General features: G+C 32.1%; 1 protein-coding gene across 2 annotated transcripts in view; it reads left to right on the forward strand.

Moving 5' to 3' along the window:
• The window catches only part of LOC126972481 (low affinity immunoglobulin epsilon Fc receptor-like), a 113,697-nt gene that overhangs the window by 70,346 nt on the left and 28,666 nt on the right, over positions 1-14,685 (forward strand). The gene's annotated exons all lie outside the window — the stretch shown is intronic.

Raw genomic sequence — 14,685 nt, forward strand, 5'->3', positions numbered from 1 at the left:
CGACATTATAGTCATATAGTTAAAGACAAAGTCAAAATAAAAAATAAGTATTCAATAATTAGGCTTAAATTAAGCGCTTTTAAATCGTAAACATAAATATTTCTTTTAAATTACTGAATCTACCATAATATGTTCGTTAATGTAAAGTTGAGCTCGTGAGAAGGTTAAGATAACAATAGATTAATTTGAGGAGTAATTTGAGGTGTGTTCATGTTTTTTGGAGTACATTATGTAGCTTGTAAGTGTGAATATATAATACAACAATACAATACAAACTAGGCGCGGGGAATGTTCAAAATACTATCTTCGCGCCTGAATAATGCTACTGGAAACCCAAGCGCTGGCAGCTGTCTCGGTCAACGGATCAGCCTAGCTATCCAACGCGGTAATGCTGCCAGTATTCTTGGTACGCTTCCACGTAATGATAGTTTTAATTTTATGTAGTCGTAGTAGTGTAGTAGTTATCATAGTATTCTGTAAAATTGATTATAGATTGGTGAAATACAATATTGAAATACAAACATATATATCAAATGGTCAAATATGGCTCCAAATAGTTGGTGTAATATTACATTTGGTGCTGCTCGTCAGTCCTGTTAGCTTCAACTTGGCTTTACTCGCTTTCGCGTGTCTTAATTATGTACTAAGCATAAACTTACAATACACTAGCGTATAGACAAACGAAACGTGCAAGAGAGAAGAACATCTATAACGGAGATAGAAGAGGAAAGCGAATATATAGTTACTGTAACAGATTTTGATAGACAAGTCGTAAATAATAAGGGACGAGACGAGCAGGACGTTCAGCTGACGGTGATTGATACGCCCTATCCATTAACCAAAAATTCTGAGCGGCACTACAACTGCGCTCGTCACCTTGAGACATAAGATGTTATGTCTGATTTGCCCAGTAATTTCACTAGCTACGGCGCCCTTCAGACAGAAAAACAGTAATGCTTACACATTACTACTTCACGGCAGAAATAGGTGACGTTGTGGTACCTACCCAAAATCTAGCCGGCATCCTGTGCAAAGGAGCCTCCCACTCTTAGATCATTTATACTCTGGATAGAGATTGACAGCAGTAAAATCGTCGAAAATGATTGAGATTAACTGCTGACCCCTATTTTAAGCAATACACGCACACTAACACAAAGTGACAAACAAATCGCGAGTGTAAGACGTAGCGCGTTGTCACGCACACTAAAGTAATAAACCTGGCCCTTTTTTTATCGATTGTCTTGCATCAAGTGTCTCTATATCGATGTATAAATTATCATAATATATAAAAGATTGGACTAGCAAACAAATGGTCACGCATAATCGAACTGTCAGGTCGTGTATACGATAGGGTATTGTAAGGGTTCGTAATATAGACAGATCAAGCTAACATTAATAAAAAGGTTACGTTTGAGGTGTCATTGAAGAGCGATAAGTATATGTCGAGGAATCTTCAAATCTTAATTACTATTACCCAACTTTTAATGTCACATAAGATCGGTGTTTTATGCATTTTATGAGCCACATCCTGTTTGGAGATGGCAACTGGTATCATTAATATAAATCACCAATTTTGACCTATTAATGACAAGTCGATAATTAATATCAAATGTACATATTTAATGGAGGCATCAAGGAAGTAACGATGTGGTTATGAACGTTAATATTATTCGTTTATACATCTTTTATGATAATTAATTATTCGTGATCTAAATTTTCTTTTACAATTATCATCACCATCATCAGTCGGAAGATGTCCACTGCTGGATAAAAGCCTTCCCCAAAGATCGCCACGACGATTGGTCTTGCGCTGGTCATCCACCTATAGGCGTTCTACACCAGATACTTTGTAACACAAACTCTACCTCTTTATAATATTAGTATCGATATAGTTATTACATGAAAGCCTTGGGTTCTTGCTCACTAACACATTGAAATATACTAGTATTGAAATCCTACACTTATACTTACATATATTTAAAAATTGAAAATTAATAAATTTTATATGAAAAAAAAAATAATGAAGCAATATACAAAACATAAAAGTAAAATTTAAAACAAAATTCGTAAACTTAAGTTTTTTGAAATTTTATTTGTTTAATTTAAATGTAATGTCCTCTTAATTGTAACTTGCAAGAAATACAAGGCTTTTTATTAATTTTATTATAATTAATTATGAAAGTCTAAAACAGAGTTTAGAAAACATTGTAATCCAAAAAGTATGGCTAACATTGGGATGTTCGTAACGTTCATTTTAAACATACCGTACGTAATAGACAAGTAACAGGACTTGATTAGATGACATTTGAACTGGCTACTTCGCTACAAGGCTGCAAGCTGTAACTTCACGCATTCTGCACATATCTGATTGCACTCAATTGCTAGTACGTGCTACAATACTTTTACAAATACTTGAACTATATTAACGTATAAGGTTAAATTAGGATCTCTACATACCGTAGGAGAATCAAAGTCTCCGACATAGCCTGAAATGGCAGTGGGCAGGGAACATAGCTCGACGGACAGACGGCCGTTGGGGCAGTAAAGTCCTCGAATTGTGACCACGTAGCGGAAAAGAAAAGTAGCAGAAAGAAATTGTTTAAGTTTAATTTAAACTTTTTTAGCCAGCATCATAACGTAATGTACAGTTCGTACGTAATATGGATCAATGTCGCTTGTATAACGTTTATAATATTGTCAGCTGTTGCGGAGAAACATATTATTGTTTTTTTAAGGGGTATTAATAAAGATAATTAGATAGTTATGATTAAAAAATGGATTGCATTGCATTTTATTTTAAAAATAAATCCGCTCTACAGTTTTTTATTCTGGTAATTTTCAGAGCCAATATATTCAGAATCATGGTCACTTTTATAATGTAGTTGTTATCCATCTTGCATACGAACTAGCCTCATATTAAAAGATTTTCAATGAGATTTATTTTTTCAATATTTAAAATATCCTTACACAGTTGGCTACTTCAACACTTATTTCATTCAGTTCAAGAATATTGTACAACAAAAAGTAAAGGACTTGGACATTGCAGTTTAGATTATTCTTGTCTTGACCTTTGATTATTTATAATAACTTATTTAAATATCATTTTTGTATAAAAATAATATTTTGACAAAGACCAAGTTTGCAATACTGTATTGCTTATGGCTAAATAGGATACAATTAAAGCTATTGTAAGACCGATATTGTACCGCCATATTTAATGAATTAATAAAATATAAATATAATACAATTAATATTTAACTGACATTTGAAGTTCATATTACGGATACCATTAATATAAATTAGGCCGTGCAACAGTTGTAATGATATTTTGTCATATTATATAAAGTTGTTCTATACATTCTAGTTGACTGTAGTTCATTTAAAATATATTTAACTTAATGTGACTACAATCTGACAGTTGTTTTTCCCTGTACTTTGGAGTATGTAGAGCTGAACAAAGGTATTGCATACGTAATTACAGCGATATACGCTCTGAATACTTCCACGTAGTTCAACTAACAATAAGTATGCTTTTATATTTCGCGGTATTGTGTTATAAACAATAATATTGGGTTAGGCCGAGAAGCATGTCATTTTTACTACATTTTTTTGATGCTTATTATAATACTTAATTATTGATTCGATATTAACTTCTTATGTGTTGGTGAACCGTTTCGTAACGTAACGCGTTACGGCGCCAGTCTGTCTGACTTCCCTTTCTTTCACACATAAGGCAGCGTTAGGCAGGCTCCTCCTCTCTCACTCTAACCAATTATTACTTTTATAGCATGAAATAATGATACTAATAATGTACATACACAAAAAATTTATGGACATATTCAAGAATTGTAACTTAGAATAAAATATATTTTATAATCAATAAAATATTTTATTATAAAATAACCTTTCCTTACATTATCATATTAATAAACGTAAAAAATAATCTAAGCTTTTCTCAAGTTAAACAATTTCAATATTAAATAGTTCAACTTATATTAGTTTTAAGTTATCACTTCTGTAGGCCTTCTGTTTTTTTTGTTTAATTATGTATGTATTTAAGTTAAACTTACAATGCTTCCTGATAGAACTAGAAACTCAGAAAACTATTCTAATATGCAACATTTCAAACCAATCTATGATTATCTCAGCTTTACGGGCACAAACATATTGAACTTGAATGTATTCTTATAATTTAGAGAAGATTGTAATATCGTAATCTATATAAATAATTAACTGTTCACGTCAATTAACACCGACTACCGCAATCTGTCTATAAAAGGGAACTTACGACAAAAATACTTCATTATTTCAAGTATCAACTTTATTATTTTGAACCAGAGTATTTGCTTTTCGCGAACTGGTTTTAGACAAGCACTAGTAAAGTTAATGTACGTTAAAGGACAAGGTCTGTTCAGGGCAATCAATTTTGTGTCGCCCTGTTTGAGAGCATTTACTGAATTGTTACTTTTGTGAGGTTTGTGTGATAACTAGCTTTCTTATGTTGTTTTGTTTGTTGACTTTGTAGTAATTGAAGGTTTACCAAACGATCTTAGATGATTTAGTCTAGATAGAGCCTCCTTCTGCTAGACAACCGATGACAATAGGCCAGATTTATTACTTTAGTGTGCGTGACAAGCTACGTATTACACTCGCGATTTGTATGTCACTTTGTGTTTACGCGCTTTTTGCGCGCATTACTCAAAATAGAGCTTAGTTCTAAATTCACTTGTTTTCGTCGTTTTCACAGCTGTCACAGACGATTCGATTCGCTTAAGCAGGTATTAACTTAAATAGTTAGGTTTATAAATATCTTTGGTAAGCGTTTCATTATGAATAAGGGAGTAACTCTATAAAGGCGTTAATCTTCTCAAAATTGATTCCTTTAGAATTATTTTTGATGTCACTTCTCACACTACCACCACTTCGGAAACAAATAACACTCTGAGAGAGAAGAAGCGGCGCATGAAACTCTCCCAGCATTCTATTTTGCGGTCTTTTTATTATAATATACAATATTGTACTGTCATTGCTATTGCTATAAAATAATAATAATCTAGTCCCAGACTTTTTTTTGATATTCAGCTGTGGAGTAGTAGGACTTACAACTGAGCCATTTTTTAATAAAAAATTTAAATTTATTTACACATAACGCCTAAACAGTGGCTGGGACTTTATTATAAAAGTGTATACATTTACCCTTAAAGCTATTATGTATCTTATGTCGTATATTTAAATACAATGTGCCTATGTACCCATCAAAAGAGATCGTTATGTAATACACACATACTTACATAGCAAATACATATGTATAAATGACATTAGCTAGACTCTAATTATAATTTACTTAATTACATGTGAAGCAACCATAACGACCTCTTCGATGTTAATAGTTTTTTTTTGCCATTTACTTTGAGCATATCAATATTTGTTGAATCAATAAAGACGAGTTATGAGTTTATTGGTTAATTTATAATTAATTATCCTGCTCTTGACATATACTTACTTCGGGGTGATGTAAAAACATATTATATATTGTAATTTTTCTTATTCTATTGCCGGTCTCACTCTGCAGTACAAATGAAACAAAAAGACCCGAAAGTATGGACGTCGTCAGTAGTGTGTGTCGTGAATTAGGGAATCAACGACAAAAACGAATAAGACGCCAAGTGGACAGATTGATGTACTATTAGTGTCAAGTGTTAATGTGTCAAATGTTTCTCGCCGCCAGTTCCGCCGCGACCGCGATACATGCAAATCATATCGAAATATCGGCATCAAATTAATAAAATATATATCGTGAGTACCCGCCATAATAATAACAATGTTATAGTTCCACGATGATAAAAGTTTAAACACATACATATTATATATAGCCGAAAGAAACTTCGTTCCAACCGAGTGTGCCACGACTGTGACACATTTTATTTTATTATTCACACATTATATTATTTAAAGCAGTGATAACCTATTGATTGATATAACATATTGAACTTCAAGTCTCAAACTTCAAAAATATAGGACTCTCTTATAACCTACTCTTCCGACTCCCATTTCATCCCCTTAGGGGGGATTTGCTCAAAAACGTTTCTTGCCTGACACTTATACCCATTAAAAAGAACCTACCTTCCAAATTTCCAGTAACGAATACAATACTAAAACTTTCCAATGCAAACTTCCATCTCCTATTGTACCACCCTTATGGAGGAATTTTCCAAAATAAATTTTATCGATTTTTATATTAAGCTGATAACCTAAATGCCGATATTCTTGTCTCTAACTTCATAAACATGGGACTTTCATACAAATTCTAATCCCTTTACATCCCCTTAGGGGGTAATTTCTCACAACCATTTCTTAACTAACACCTAGGTCCTAGAAGGAACCTACGGCACAAATTTCAAGTTTGTGGCATTTATAGTTTCTAAGATTTCATGATTAGTAAGTGAGTGAATCAGTGGTATTTCTCTTTTATATACAAATATATACAAATATAATAACAATAACCAATAAAAATCAATATCGCGAATACTAAAATTTAAAAGTTACAAAATTGTTATAAAATGTGATACGATCATACGGAACACTTCGTGTGACAATCCGGTTTGCCTTTGTACGCTTTTTAAATATTGTATTATAATTCATAAGTCCATACATCATACAACAAAAAATCTCTTATGTTCCCTCTAGCGTTTTAAATTAACCCTTTCGCCTATTCTTCCACAGGCCTGACTATCTTATATGACTAATATTATCACGGGAAGTGTACCGAAGACCGAAAGACGCACTTTTAATCCATGATATTTAAAATGAGTCACAACTGAAGCACAAAGAATGTACAATGTACAATAACTCAAGCTCATGTCCATTGTCTTACAATTTGTCTCAATATTTCCTTTTATGTGATCCAATGAGGTAAGGATTTCATTTCACTTTAAAACATATTTAATTTATTTATTACAGTATAAGGTTAAGCTGCTTGCTCCGAAGAATTCGTAAATTTAAAACTTTATACAGGAAGAACTAAAGATGTCACGGGGATTCATTTAATGTAAGCCTATTTTAATGTTAAGTGCACTATAAAACTGACGGTAATATGAGGCATTAAATTTTACGATAACATTATTTAATTCTTCGTTTTTCATTAGGTGGTACGCTGCAGGTAAAGATCTGCTTTTTTATGTATATGTTTTATTTGTGACTATATTGTTCAAAACGTAACAAGAATCGGAAGTCCACTGCTGGACAAAGTCCTCCCCCAAATATCTCCACAACGATCGGTCCTGAGCTGCCCCCCTGGGCCTACCAACACTGTGTATTCCGGTAAAACTGCGCTGGCTTGTTTTCTTAATGAATTTTCGTCAAACTAATTATTTCTTATTAGTACTCTGAAGGCGGTCGCTCCATTCATAATCTGTGGTGTCTTTATTGAAAAGCTATTTATGTTAAAGTAACATTTACCAAATACACGTTGCATAACAATTCTTTCGAGTTTCGTACCACAAAGCACATTTTCGGATATTTTCTAATTGAGCTACTAGGTTATAAGTAGCGCGAATAGCCCTATTCTGCAGCACAAACATGGTATTAATATCGGCTGCACTGCCCCATAGCATACTATTATAATAACTACTGTCAACTAGTCGCTCTTGTCGTTTCTATGTCAGTCAATTGCCTAATATTTCTAACCAAGTATTCTGCATAAGTCTAATTTAATAAATTAGCCAATCCTTCAATATGGCGGCCCATTTTTATAAAGCAGATTCCACTGGTTTCACGATCGCTCATTGTCCAATACACTCACATCTACATTTTTGAAAAATTCAATCAATCAAATCTATCAATTTTAAGCAGACCTTTGCCCTCCTTTGCCAGTTAAATAGAGTCGAGCAAAAAGTAGAATTACAAATTTTATTTTGTAACAACTTTATTAGTCTGTATTCCTGTAATATTAGCTACCTCCTGTGTATTTATTAATACTTTTTGCGATAGAAGCCCAACCACTTATAACAGTATTTCAGTAAATTTACTGACAATACTTTAATATTTGTCTTATGTTGATTGATAATAGCTTTTATTTTTACTTACATTATCAATAAGTTATGTAGTTTTTCTTCCATAAAGAAGAACTAGATGTAAGTTGATAATTTCAATTATAATTTGTAAGGTGCTAACACTTTCCTTTCTTACAATTAGAAAAATACACGTACAAACAATTTCCTGCATAGATTCCCTTTTATTGATTTTAAAAATAAGTGACGCTGTTTCATGTGATATGCATCTAAATTATTAAGATCAAAACAACCGATTTAATATACAAAATACTAAGGAACTAATGCCAAGATTCTCAGTCTGTGAACGATTAATCGATAAAAATCACTTTCCTTTTCTATTTTGCTATTTCTCCTTTAGAGATGTTGTTCTCTATTACCGCTTTGTTTGTCCATTGTGTTATTGTAAGTCTTTACATATGAATCGCTCAAGAAACCTAATGCAGTAGCTAGCCTGCATATATTTATCTCTGAATCATCAAAACTGAAATGATACGAATGTTTCACGGCCAGGCACCGATCTAAACAGCTGCAGCGTCCATTAAATCCTTGCAAAGGTCAGTAGAAACGCAACATTTGGTTAGCTGACGTTTGCGACATCTTCATTTAACAACACGCTTGACCGCAAAGAATGCGGCTTGCCGAAGGTTACATAAAGCTTATTTGATTTCTGTAAGTGCTTGTTCTCCGTTGCTTAGTTCAAACTCAACTCTCGCGCCGAACGCTAGCAACGAGCGCGCGCGGAACAAAAGTGTAACATAACTACGACTTTTTGAGATAACTGTGATTTAAATATTAGCTTTATATACGTAAGTACTCATCGGTATATCTTGTGTGTTTATAACATTTGAATTCGGGTTACTTCCTCATCTTCCCGTATCGGTGACCTTGACATAAAAGTGACAGGACCAACTTTCAATAATTCATTATCGAGTTACGTCATCATTTTCTGTTGTTAATAATTATTAATTATATCAAAAACGACCAGTTTGTTTCAGGATTACTTTCTTTGATAAAAAACACGATATTATATTCTTCTGAACTTTATAAGTAAAAGGTTATATTACCACCAAATATTTACCTGATTTTAGTACAGGCCTAACAGAGTTTTGCTAAATATTATATTATTAAAATAATTAATGAGACAGTTACGATACGACGGCGGCAGACACTAATTATTACGCTTTTAATTAAATTCAAGAGATTTCGCACCTTTTATGATGTTACGTGCGGTTTTTATGTGAAAGTTTTTTCTAATTATTGTTAACGTTGAGAACTGATTGTAAGTATTTAACTTCTTTACATACGATTACTTAATATTTTATTTATTGTCAATTAAAAATATGGTTATAATTTTCGGGTCATTCCTAATTCGTCACAAATACTCGGCACAAATGTGACGAGTTGGGAATTTCCAAAACGAAGCTCTTCGTCCAAATTCGTTTTTTCAAACACTTTTTGGATGTGTTGATTTGGAAATTTATTTGTTCCTAAACAATTATATTTATTATTTTATTAAATAGTATTTTTTTACGTTAAGGACCAGTTTTTCAAATTGTCTTTTGCAAAATTAGTGATCGATAAGTATGATTAAATAAAAGTGCCAGATTAAAACGGCATCATAGAAATAGAAATATTTTAATTTGTAACAAACAATATTCACATAATGGGACAGAACAATCATAAATAATTATACGTTAGAGTGTTTGTCACAAATTGGTCACACTTCAGCATAATCAGCGCTGATCTTCCAGTTCCATTGGGACCAACAACACACGACTGCCATAAATAGAGCACGCCTTTGTAAAATAAAACAAACATTAAAACACAATATGTTGTACGTATCATGCTGTGCTCGTCAAGCATCGAACTGGTTCGATTCCAGCTTGTCTTATTTCTTATTTTTCTCTTTATGTATTGAACAATCAATTACTTGTATAACCATTCTTAACTGAGTGTCGAGTTAAGATTTCTGTCTTGGCACATTATCAATGACTAGTTTATGCCCGCGACCACGTTTGTGTGCAATTCCGCAATGGGTCCAACTAAGTTATATCCCTCACTCCTGGGATCAAATATACAGAGTTTGTTTGTATATTTGATGCCAGAATTGTTTTGATTTGGGGTTGAACAGGTTATCAACTGTAAATTAGATCCTGTAGATGAAGTCCAAAAAAAACACCAGAATTACCGGATCATGCCTCATGGGGATTGTTGTCTTAGTTGGTAGAGCGCTAGGGCGTTGTTATGTTTTAAATTTGTGTATACAATTACGTATAAAGCGTATAAATATAATGTTCCAGTCCAAACTGTACGTGATAGTCCCGTCTGTTAATTGTTCGTTCACGTTTTGTATTATTTTATTGAGTATCAAAAAAAATATCACATTTTTGTTATTATTTTATTATTCTACATAGCCTACTTATTAATACAAACTTTCAAATATATACATTTACAATATAATATTATGAGAACATAGATAAGAACACATTAGAACCTCTTTGTACCAAAAAACTGTCATGCTATGTGTGTAGAAATATTTAATAAATTACCAAAAGAAATAAGAGAGGACACAGTGTTACATAGATTTAAATTTAAATTATTAACACAATTAAAAAATATTTTTTTTACTCAATAAATGAATATTATCAAACGAAGTGGTAAGTGGCACCAATAATTTTATTTTTTGTTGTGATTATTTTTACTACATTATATCTTAGCATTTCATTAAATGTGTATTGCAGGGTCTTTTAGTAGGCTTTACGTTGATTAAATTAAATGAAGCAGTAATTATTGATTGTGTTACGTTTATAATATTGTGAAGTGAAACCACATTTGCATTTCCAACTTTGACTTTGACTATGTATACAATACTAGGTATTAATAAAAGAAATATTATTAGATTAGTTTTTGGTGTATCTTTGTATATTATCTAATATATAAAATTCTCGTGTCATGTTGTTAAACATTGAACTCCTCCGAAACGGCTTGACCGATTCTCATGAAATTTTGAGTGCATATTGGGTAGGTCTGAGAACCGGACAACATCTATTTTTCATCCCCCTAAAATTTAAGGGTGGTCTTTTAATTTTTTTTTACATTTTTTTTTAAATTTGTTTGATCATGAGTCAGCATTAAAAATACATACAACTTCAAATTTTGACCCATCTACGATCAACAGTTACCTTTGTATCGCGATTTTAATATCGGCAATACAACGTTTGCTGGGTCACCTAGTATATATATATATTAGATGAAACATACATTACATACAAAATTGAAGTTAGCTAGAGTTTATTTTAATTGAAAGGTGAAATAAATCAATAATTTTTTTGTACAATGTAATTTTCGAAGACATAAAGTCGTTAGGAGAGAATATCTTTTTGAATACAATAAGGGTACCTTTTTATCAAAATATCTTTTTTTTTTTTATTTAGATTCACCAGTGGTAATTACAATAATACATTTATAATTATTATTATTATGCTAATTTACAAGGGTCTTATTGCTAAATGCATTACCTTTTAAGGTGAATACCGCATGCTAAATTATATTGTGTGAAATAGTTACATAAAATAAATATAAGTTATAAGACAACCATTCTATAATGTAATGAAATTAAGAAATTAACAAAATCTACTAAATAAGTCAAGATAAACGTATTAAACAAATCAAGAATACTTATAAATTATTTATTTACAATACATTTTTTTACATTTTTGCGAAACCTTAGCAATGAATCACTGAATGGGTCCAAGCATTTATAATCGTTTATAATTTTGCATAATCGCGACACAGGTGAATTGATCCCCAAAATAGTTCTGCGAGATGGTTTTTCAAATAAGTTCACAGGTTTACGTGGGCATCTAGGCACTCTAATATTAAACATAGACACCAGAAAGGAGTTGTCATAAATATTGTTAATACTTTTGTATAAGAAAAGTAAATCCAATATGTCCCTACGTTGTTTCAGAGTTAGTATATTAAAATATGTAAATCTTTCACAGTATGTTGCGAGTGATCTAGATTTCCCAATTGAGAAAGCCAAGTGATAAAGAAAACGCTTCTGAATTCTTTCGATTCTGAGACAATGGCAAGCGTAGTGTGGTCTCCAGACGGTACTACCGTATTCCAAAATACTCACAACGAGACTTTTATATAGGATCATCTTCGTGCGCCAGTTCCTAAAAACTTTGCCATTGCGAATTACAAATCCCAGCATTTTAGAGGCTCTGCTTACAATAGAGTCTATGTGCGGTATAAACGTAAGTTTGCTATCAAATATAACACCCAAATCCTTAATAGTATCTTCTGTACTGAGAGGCATATTATCTAAATAGTATTTAGTTGTAATATTATTTTTGCATTTTGTAAACGTTATATGAAAGCATTTATTTTTATTCAGTATCATACCATTAAGCTCGGACCATCTAAGTAAACTATTTAGGTCTGACTGCAATGCGCTAACGTCATCAGGACCATTGATTATCCTAAGAATTTTTAGGTCATCAGCAAACATAAATGGTGTGCAGTGTTTAAAGCAGTTTGGAAGGTCGTTGATAAATATGTTAAATAGGAGAGGACCTAAATGCGACCCTTATGGTACTCTTGATGTTATTTCGTATTTTACAGATTCAAATCCATTAGCCACTACGTAAAAACATCTGTCAGTAAGGTATGAATTTAACAAATTTAAAATTGATCCAGCAATGCCATATACAGATAACTTCAAGAGTAAGATGGAAATTGGCACTAGATCGAATGCTTTACTTAGATCAGTGTAGATAACATCTACTCTTTTCCTCTTATCAACCGCGTCTATTAATAATTCTGAAAAATTTACCAAGTTTGTGCAAGTCGACCTTCCATTTATAAAGCCATGCTGGTAAACACTAAACGTATTTTTCAAGTAGCCATAAAGTCGTAAATAAATTAAGGCCTCAAATACCTTACGAAGCAAAGAAAGTATGGAAATTGGTCTGTAATTCGTAACACTTTTTTTATCGCCACTTTTGTATACTGGTACCAGCTTGGCAATTTTCCACTTTTTAGGAAATACTCCCGTTTTTAATGAATTATTAAATAATACTTGTAGTGGTAGAGCAAGTGTCTCAGCACGGTTGATTAGGTACACAGGTGATATTTCATCAGGTCCAGCACCCTTATTACGATCGAGATGTTTAAGTTTCTGAATTATCTCATCTCGATCAAACTGTATAGACGATAGACACTGACAATTGAATTTAATATTGTTTAGGTTATTTAGAATTTCATTTTTTTCATATGGATTGTAATTCCGCTGAACGTATATGGATGAAAAGTGTGATGCAAATAGATTACAAATACCTTGACCATCAAATACACAAGTATTATCTTTTGTCATTTCAGCAGGATATGAATTAGAAGCATTTTGTTTTTTACGTTTTGTGAAGGTCCAAAAAAATTTTGAGTTAGAAGCGATTGCTTCTTCAGTAAATTCAATATAAGCGTTATAGCATTGTGTTGATAGTCTTTCACATCTTTTCTCCAATACTGATAATATTATCGCGTCCATCGGATTTTTGTACTTTTTGTACCTTTTTCTTACTATTTCTTTTCTTTTACTCTTTTGATTAAAGTTTTGTTGAACCACGGAGGAAATTTTTTACTATTATGAATTGTGATTTTAGGTATGTAAAGATCCATTGATGTTAGGATGTGGTCATAAAAGACATCCACCATCTCATCAGTGCTGTCACAAGCTGAAAGCTTACCGTTCCAATTTAAATTACTAAGGTATTCGTTGATTGCCTTGAAATTAGCTCTTGCATAATTATATTTAACCATAGATTTATTCGTGCCTAACTTTTTTTCTACTTGTTTAGTATAGCTAACGTTTATAAGCAGAGGTGGATGAAGTGGATCAATTTTGCTTAGTTCTGTAATTGCACTATCCACTGAAATCTTCGGTGTCTCACTGTTAAACAAAACAAGATCTAATATTTTATTTTGACTATTTTTGATTCGATTATATTGGTGAAAATTGTTGACTTGACAAAAGTCTATTAAGGTTTTAGATATACCAGATGTGTGATATTGAGTAGAAACGTCGTCAGCCAAGTCCCAATCTACACAGCTTAAATTAAAGTCTCCTACAATAAGAGAACAAACCGTATTACTTTCGGAGAGATGATTATAATTATCTAGGAAATTGTCCAGAACTATTTTACTTACTGGTGGAGGAATATAAGCAGCACAAATAGCTATTTTTTCACTTTTGTTTAATTCTAATATAACTCACAAGTCTTCACACCTACTTTGCCAGTTTTTCATTCGCTTAGAATTTAATTTATTGGAAACGGCAACTATAACTCCCCCACCTCCTTTTTTTATTGAATTAAACTGATCCCTGTCTCTCCTATAAACATTATAATAATTATTAAATATTTCTGAATTATAAATGCCTGTACATAGCCAAGTTTCGGTAAGAATTATAATATCATAGTTATTACAACAAATGTTACTATATAAGTTGTGAGTTTTGGTACGCAGACCTCTCACATTTTGGTAGTAAATATTTAAAGTATCGAATTTAGAAGAACTTTTGTCATATTTACATGCACTTGTACAATATTAATTAAGTTAATTGGTTAAGGTA

Source organism: Leptidea sinapis, chromosome 26 (assembly GCF_905404315.1).
Source record: "Leptidea sinapis chromosome 26, ilLepSina1.1, whole genome shotgun sequence".
Classification (NCBI taxonomy): domain Eukaryota; kingdom Metazoa; phylum Arthropoda; class Insecta; order Lepidoptera; family Pieridae; genus Leptidea; species Leptidea sinapis.